This window comes from Elephantulus edwardii, unplaced genomic scaffold (genome assembly GCF_000299155.1).
Source record: "Elephantulus edwardii isolate Elephantulus edwardi_28Jun2011 unplaced genomic scaffold, EleEdw1.0 scaffold00249, whole genome shotgun sequence".
NCBI classification, from domain to species: Eukaryota; Metazoa; Chordata; class Mammalia; order Macroscelidea; family Macroscelididae; genus Elephantulus; species Elephantulus edwardii.
In genome coordinates this window covers 3,655,651-3,664,102 of record NW_006399999.1, presented here as the reverse complement: position 1 = coordinate 3,664,102, position 8,452 = coordinate 3,655,651, and the positions used below count along the sequence as shown (strand labels likewise).

General features: G+C 38.8%; 1 pseudogene; it reads right to left on the bottom strand.

Moving 5' to 3' along the window:
- Positions 1 to 4,245: 4,245 nt before the first annotated feature.
- Positions 4,246 to 8,452, bottom strand: part of LOC102854092 — an 18,703-nt pseudogene continuing 14,496 nt past the window's right edge.

Sequence of the window (8,452 nt, the reverse complement as noted above, 5' to 3'; positions counted from 1 at the left end):
TAGAGCAGGGTTTAGGGGTGTTGTGCATAGGGTCGCTATGAGTCGGAAATGACTCGACGGCAGATAACAACAACAACAACAACCCAGATTGACACAAACAGGTGAAGAATACATGAACAGACCCAACACAAAATCAGAAATTGAGTAGGTCTTAAAAAGACTCCCTTCCAAAAATTAGCTTTGCCAAAATGGCTTCACAGCTGAGTTGTACCTAGCATTCAGATTGGAATTATCAACAATTCTACTTAAATTATTTCAAAAAAATAAAAAGTAAGGAACACTTCCACAGTCATTCTATGAAACAAGCCTAACTCTTATACGAAAACCAGGTAAAGACATTGTAAAAAAAGAAAACTATAGACTAGTATCATCATGGACATAGGTGAAAAGAAAAGAAACCACCTTTAACAAAATCCATGTCAATAGAATCCAAAAGCACATTAAAAAAAATAATTTGTCATGACCAAGTGGGATTCACAACAAGTATGCAAGGATGATTCAACATAAGAAAAGCAGAAAAGGTCTTTGACAAAACCCAACACCCTTCTTGATTAAAACACTCAACAAACTAGGGACAGAGGGGAATTTCCTCCCTATTACTCCAGGCTTCTTAATTCCTCACAGTGTCTTCAAGTAAGAAATTTCCATCATCCTCCAAAAAGGACTTACTATTGGCATCCACTTCCAAAAAAAGCTTGCCTCTGGAAAGTCTATGAACTTGGAGAAAAGATGAACGTTTTGAGTTCAAGACTCATTCATAGGGTCGCTATGCGTCTTCTTAGATTCGACAGCACTTAACAAACAACAACAATTGGAATATCTAGATATGTATGTGATTTATACCTAGAAATCAATAGATAGAAAAGCATTTGGAAAAACAGCCTGTCATTTTGCTGCTGATCTTGCTCGCCCAGTCCTGGTCGAGGAATAAGTGGCTTACATGCCTACAACAGAAGTCTTCAGGCCTCTGTTGCCACTACTGGTAAGCCCACCTGATTCATGAACTCAGATTAGAAATGCACAGTCCATGGTCTTCCTACATCAAAGGCGCCTACTGCCTTTGCTGTTAAGCCTGCACTCCCAGTTTCAGTCAAGGAGTTCTTGGGTCACAGGTCTTAGCCTAAAACCCACAAGCCACTGCTGCCATTACTGGTGAGCCTATCCCCTGACTCTTAACCCTAGAACCAGAAGCATATAGATCACAGACTTCCTGATCTGAAGTCAGCCTGCTGCCTTTGCTGCTGAGCCCACATTTGCTGCTTTGGCCCAAGCTCATGCCAGTCGCAGGTCTGTTGCCTGAACCCACAAGCCATTGCTGCTCTAGCTGAGATCTACTGAGACAATTGCTCTTGTTGTTGTTGTTGTTGTTGTTATGTGCCGTCGGGTCGTTTGCGACTCATAGCGACCCTATGCACTACAGCCCTAAACCCTGCTCTATCCTGCGCCAACGGCACTGCCTCTGAAACACCCATCCCGATTACCCCAGTCACCGAGTTAATCCATCTCATAGAGGGTCTTCCCCTCCTGCGCCGTCCCTCCACCCTCCCAAGCATGATGTCCCTCTCCAAGGACCCGTCCCTCCTTGCAACATGTCCAAAGTATGTCAGATGAAGCCCCAGAATCCTTGCCTCCAAGGAGTAGCTTGGTTTAATCCTCTCCAAGATGAATCTGTTTGTTTTCCTGGCAGTCCAGGGTACATTCAGTACCCTTCTCCAGCACCACAGCTCAAAAGCATCCACTCTCCTTCTGTCCTCCCTAGTCATTGTCCAACTCTCTGATGCATAACAGGCGATTGCAAAGACCATGGCCTGTATCAGGCGCACCTTAGTCTCCAGAGAGAGACTGTTGCTCCTGAGTACTTTACAGAGGTCCCTAACAGCAGACTTTCCCATCGCGATACGCTTTTTGATTTCCTGACTGCTGGTGCCAAGAGTGTTGACTGTGGAGCTGAGCAAATTGAAGCTGTGAACAATCTCAATCTCTTCGTCATCCATCCTGACGCTGCCAATTGGTCCAGTGGTGAAAATCTTTGTCTTCTTGACATTGAGCCTCAGTCCATACTGAAGGCTGCAGTCCTGGACCCTTCACAGCAAGTGCATGAGGTCCTCCTCAGTTTCGGCAAGCAGGGTTGTGTCATCTGCATAATGCAGATTGTTAATAGATCTTCCACCAATCCTGATGCCACAATTCTCCTCATAGAGCCCAGCTTCTCGGATAATCTGCTCTGCATACATGCTGAAAAGGTATGGAGACAGGATGCATCCCTGGCGTACACCCTTCCCAATTTTGAACCATGCAGTGTTACCCTGCTCTGTTCTGATTACTGCCTCTTGATCCAAGTACAGGTTTTGCATTAGCACAATTAAATGTTCTGGGATTCCCATTCTTCTCAGAGTCAGCCACAGTTTGTTATGGTCCACACAGTCAAATGACTTTGCATAATCAATGAAACACGGATAGACATTCTTCTGGTATTCTCTGTTTTCAGCCAAGATCCAGCTAACATCAGCAACAATATCCCTAGTACCACGACCCCTTCTAAACCCAGCCTGGACTTCTGGCAATTCTCTGCTGATGTGCTGTTCTAATAGTTTTTGGATAATCTTCAGTAGAATCTTGCTTGTATGTGAAATCAATGACACTGTTCTGTAGTTTCCACACTCAGTTGGGTCACCTTTCTTTGGAAAGGGAACAAAAAAAAATTGCTCTTAGGAAACTAATATAAAAACATGGAACTGGCAGCTACTCACACAGACACTACAGAAACTACCTTATATATGTTGTTCTTGTGTTGTTATGTGCCGTCGAGTGGCAGATGACTCATAGACCCCCTGTGAAGGAGAGTCCTCGACCCTTGGTTGCCTTTCATCCTCTCTCCAGGTTCATAGGGTTTCCGGAGGCAAGCTACTATGGAAGTGTATGCCATTCCTCCTTCCAAACCTCATATATACCAAGAAGAAACCCACAGTATCAAACAATGAAACAGTTGTCACGTTCAAACCCTATGAAAAAGCAAAACAAAATTTTGCGGGAAAAAAAAAAAGAACCAGACCAGATCAAGAACTCAGCAAATACTCTGAAGTCAGGAAAGCAGAAGAAATATACATTTAAAAAAAATAAAATTTTTATTTTATGCTGATTTACTTACAAAGTTTATGTTCTTTCCCATGAGAAGGAATAAACTTTTATGGAGTTCCAAAAGTGAGTACGGAAGACATGGCAAATGATGAAAGAGAGAAAAGTAACCATTAGTACAAAAGTATGAAAATTTAAATAAAATCAATACAAGCAGAGTAGAGTACAACCAACAGAGTACTGGAAACAATAGAAAAGTGCAACGATGAATGACTGGAAACCCTAAGTCTCTATAGACTTTCATTAAAATTAATTTAAAAAAAGAGTACATTTACCCCATCTTTTCACTTTCAATCTTTCTTTTTCATTTTTTTAGTTATGATTTTATAACTTTTAATTATATAGATCTAGGTGTTTTTTTTAAAAAAAAAAACACATAAAAACCATCAAGAAATATAAGCACATTCACCAAAGTCAAAGATAAAGATAGAACACTAAAAGCTAGAGAAAACAATCACCTACAGAGGAAAACCAATTAGATCTAGCTCTGACTTCTCAGCAGAAACCATGCAAGCAAGAAGAAAATGGGATGGCAAATATAGAAGGGTGAAAGAAAATAACTTCCAGTTGAAGATCCCATACCCTCCAAAGCTGTCCATCAAATATGAAGGAGAAATTAGATCATTTGCAGAAAAACAGGAACTTAAGGATTTGGTGAAAACAAGACCAATTGTACAAAAAATATTAAAGGAAGCTGTAAAAAGAGCAAAGACAGCATGGGAACAGCCATTTCTGACCTCTGCTAACTCTACTAGGGGGAACTGTTCCCATTATCATCATCTACAGTACAAAACCAATTCCTTTGAGGTCAAACATGTTCCTCATGGTCACACACATTTTTCTATTATGTTCAAAACCAATTTCATTGCTGTTTTGGGTCTGAAATCTGTTGCAGTAGCTGACAAAGCATGCAAAACCATACTCACTATTATAGAACTTATCAGAGGCATTAATAGGATGCAATGTCAGTTTCTGTCAGGAAGCTTCTGAAGTATGTTCATAGGAACTTCAGCCTCACAGCTTTAGGCTAGTGTTACTAAGCTCTTAGTCTCAGCAATTATTATGCTCTCCTCCCACCCTCAGTCCTCCAACAAACTTGGGCAAAGGCTCCTAGGTCAGGATCCATGGGGTAGCAATACCAAGTTCAGCTATGTTCTCTGGTTCTCTGCTGTGGTTGGTGCTATTCTGCAAGTCTGACAAGCTCAAGAATTTCTGGCAGCAAAGAGTGCACTAATTCTGTTACTAAATCAGTTAAATTTAACAGTGAGACTAGCCAGCCTTCTTATAGATAGAATAACATCTTATTGGCATATTTCCACCTATCAATATGGCAAGTACTAGGAAAGACGTTTTGAACAATAAACCTTAAATACCATTGAGGTCCTTCACAAAGAGTCGGTAAAGGAAAGTGGATGGATCAAAGTAAGCAGCAAAACCAGAAAAAGGAACATAGTAAAATGACAATCATAAAAACTGACCTTTCAATAATTAAACTCAGTGTGAATAGCTTAAAAGCACTGATTAAGAAGAAAAGAGTAGTAGAATGGATTTTTTAAACCAAAAAACCACAACCCACTTCATCAATATGTCGCTTATAAGAGACTCCTCTAAGAAATGAGGAGAAACTGAAAATATACCCTAAAGAAACCAGAATTGTCATCCAAACAGATGTATGAACACCTTTGTTTATTGCTGCATTATTCAGAATAACAAAGAGATGGAAGTAACCCAAATGTCCATCAACAAATGAAAGATAGAAAAACTATGGTATATTCATACAATGGAACACTACACAGCACTGAAAAAATGAACTCGTGAAACATTACACAACATGAGTGACCCTGGAGGACACTATGCTGAGTGAAATATCTCAGTCACAAAAGGATAAATACTAAATAGCACCACTGTTATAAAGCAAGACTGACATAGATATTGGGAGGAGAATAGCATAAGAGTGGATAGATAATGAACACTGTATTGGAAAAGATGAAGTAAAGAATTCATTAAAAGGAATATATGATTAGGCATTATATATATATATATATATGACAAAAGTCCAGAATAAGAGGTATATTGCGAAGAAGACTGGGAGGGAGGACAGAGGTAAGGGAAAGGGGAGAGAAAGTGCAACAATGAATGATTGAAAATCCAACTTTTGTGTAAACTTTCTTTAAAATTATAATTAAAAAATTTTTTAACAAGAAAGCTAGAGTAGCAATGTTAATACCCAATAAAACAGATTTCAAATTGAAAATCACCCTAAGAGAAAGGAAGGGCATTGTATTATGATTAAAAGCACAATATATCCTTAGTTAACATCTATACACATAATGCACACACAGCGGGATCCCAGAATGCCCTCTAATCTCCATAATCATGTAATACCCATTCTCCAAGAATTTCATCTGCTTTGTTAAGTCATCTTATCAAGAGATGGCTGGGAGAAGGGAGATGCTGAACAAGGTAAGTGAGAGTGCAAGGGATGCTAATGTCACAGGGAAAGGTAAGGGACAAGACACATGTGATAAGGTGGGGAGACATGAATATATTGGTTATTTCTGTAAGGTGAAGTGTATTTCATCTGCTCCTTTCTGTAAAATGCTTGTCTGTCCGATTCTGTTCTACAGCTGAGCATTCAAATTAAAACAGAGTAGGAAGAAGGATTGGCCATCACTTCAAAAACACAACAGGCCTTCGAAAACCCTATGTACAATAGAGCACACTTAAAGTAGACAAACATATGAGGCAACTGAGGCTGAGCTGTCAAATTTGGAAAAACAAAGGAGGAGGAACAGTTGTAAGCAGAAACTAATGACTGAAAGGTCGAACTTGAGAAGAATGTATGTAGGAAAACTAGACATTGTTAATAAAGAAACGGAATGCATAAATATTGATATATTAGGTATTGGTAAAATGAGATGTATTGGCACGGGACATTTTGAATCAGACGTTCATATGGTCTACTATACTAGAGATGAAAAAGTAAGAAAACAAAAGTTGGGAACCAGGAAGAAGGATCAGTAGTTGGAGAACATGGACTTGATGACAGAAATGAGGCTAGGACAGAATTATAGAATTCTGCACAATCCATGATTTATTTATTGCAAATATCTTTTATAAGAAACATAATTGCAGGCTGTACACATGTATTTCACTGATGGTATACACAGGAATCAGGTCTATTACATCTGTGGAAGGAATCGTTGGAGAAGTTCAGTATCAGCAGTGAAAACTAGACCAGGTGTTTATTGTGGAATAGACCATCAACTACTCATATGTAAGTTAAACTACTACTAATCAACTCATACAACTCATCAACTACTCATATGCAAACACGGGATATATAACCCTGGACTCTGGAATCAGACTGCCTATGTCCGTCTGACTCTTTATTCCATCTGTGTGAGATCTTATGTCTCTGTACTTTACTAACTCCTCAATGTTATTTAATGATATTAATAGTATTCTTTGTAATGCAGGTTGAAATGAAAATTAGACTAGGTAAGCTGCTTACAACTCTTGACACTGTACTTGCATATAGCAGGGTTAATACATGTTAACCTGAGAGTTTATATATAATTGTTGTATGCAATAAAAAGGACTAATAAAATAAAGTGAATCCCAAAAGTTGTTATAAAGACAAATGTCGACTTCTGAAATAGAAGGCCTTTGATAACTCTACGTGAAATAGAGCACAATAGAACACATTTAGAGTAGACTACCAGATATAGACTCATAGTGACCCTATGAACCAAAGACCTGAACACTTACATAACTTTCATTGTTTCTCCAAGCTGGATTTAAAAACCAAGGCATGGTTTAACCTCCAAGAGCTAAAGCTTTCCCACTTAACAACAACAACAACAACAACAACATCATAGAGAGAATGCAGTTGGCCTAGTGGACAGAAAGTGATGCTACCAAGTTGAAGGTGAATTATTTTAATCTGTGGTCCTCAGGCCTGGTTTTAATTGTTTTGGTCAAACATTCGTCTAAGTGACATAACACTAGTCTGTCCATTTGCTGTATAGCAGTAATTTGTGGTTGCTGTGTTGCTGAACACTGTGACTCTGATGTGTCAAATGTGACAATGGTTATGCATGGTGGACAGTGTTTGGTGGAGCTCCCTAATCAAAACAAGCTTGGAAGCAGGAGCGGCATTCACTTCTGAAATAGCTTGTCTCCAGAAACCCCAAGAACTTGGAGAAGTGGTGTATGTTGTACAAGTGTTCAGGTCTTTCGTTCATAGGGTCACTGTGAGTCGTCTATGACTCGACAACACTTGAAAACAACAACCACGACCAGATACAGCAAATGAGACTGAGCCTTCAATGTTAGAAACACAAAGGATGACAAACAGTTTTAAGCAGACACTAGTGATTGGAACGTGGAATGTGAGAATCATGAATGTAGGAAAACTGGACATTGTTAAGAAAGAAATGAAATGCATAAATACTGAAATACTAGGTATTGGCTAAATGAGATGGGTTGACATGAATCAGACAATCATATGATCTACTATGCTGGAGATGAAAAGGTGAGGAAAAATGGGGTTGCTTTCATAGGTAAAAGGGTCATTTCTAGATCCATTTTGAAATACAATGTTGTGAACGACAGGATATTATCCATACACATACAAGGAAGTCTGGAAATAGCATTATCATTCAAATATATGCAACAACAACCAGAGCCAAAAAGGAGGAAATAAATGATTTCTATGAACTTCTGCAGTTGAAAAATTGATCAAACATGCACTCCAGATATATTAATAATAATGGATGACTGCAATCCGAAAGTTGGGAACAGGGAAGAAGGATTTGTAGTAGGAAAACATGGACTTGGTGACAGAAATGAGGTTGGAGGTAGGATTATAGAATTCTGTACAACCAATTATTTATTCAATGCAAATGCCCTTTATAAGAAACACAAACAATAACTACACACATGAAGGTCTATACAGGAATCAAATTTACTACATTTGTGGAAGAAAAAGTTTTGGAGAAGTTCAATAATAACTGTGAAAATTAGGCCAGGTGCTGATCTTGGAACAGGCCATCAACTACTCATATGCAAGCTCAAACTGAAGCTAAAGATAAGTAAATCAAACCCAAAAGAACAAAAGTATGACATTGCAAACTGCCAAACCAAAGACACGTGGTTCAAATCCACCAGCTGCTCCATGGGAGAAAGATGAGTAATCTCCTCCTGTGCCTATAAAATATAAATGCTTATAAAACTCATGGGATGGTCAGCTATGAGATGGTTTAGACTCGAAGGTAATACTAACAACAACAATGCAACTTAACATTCAATTGCT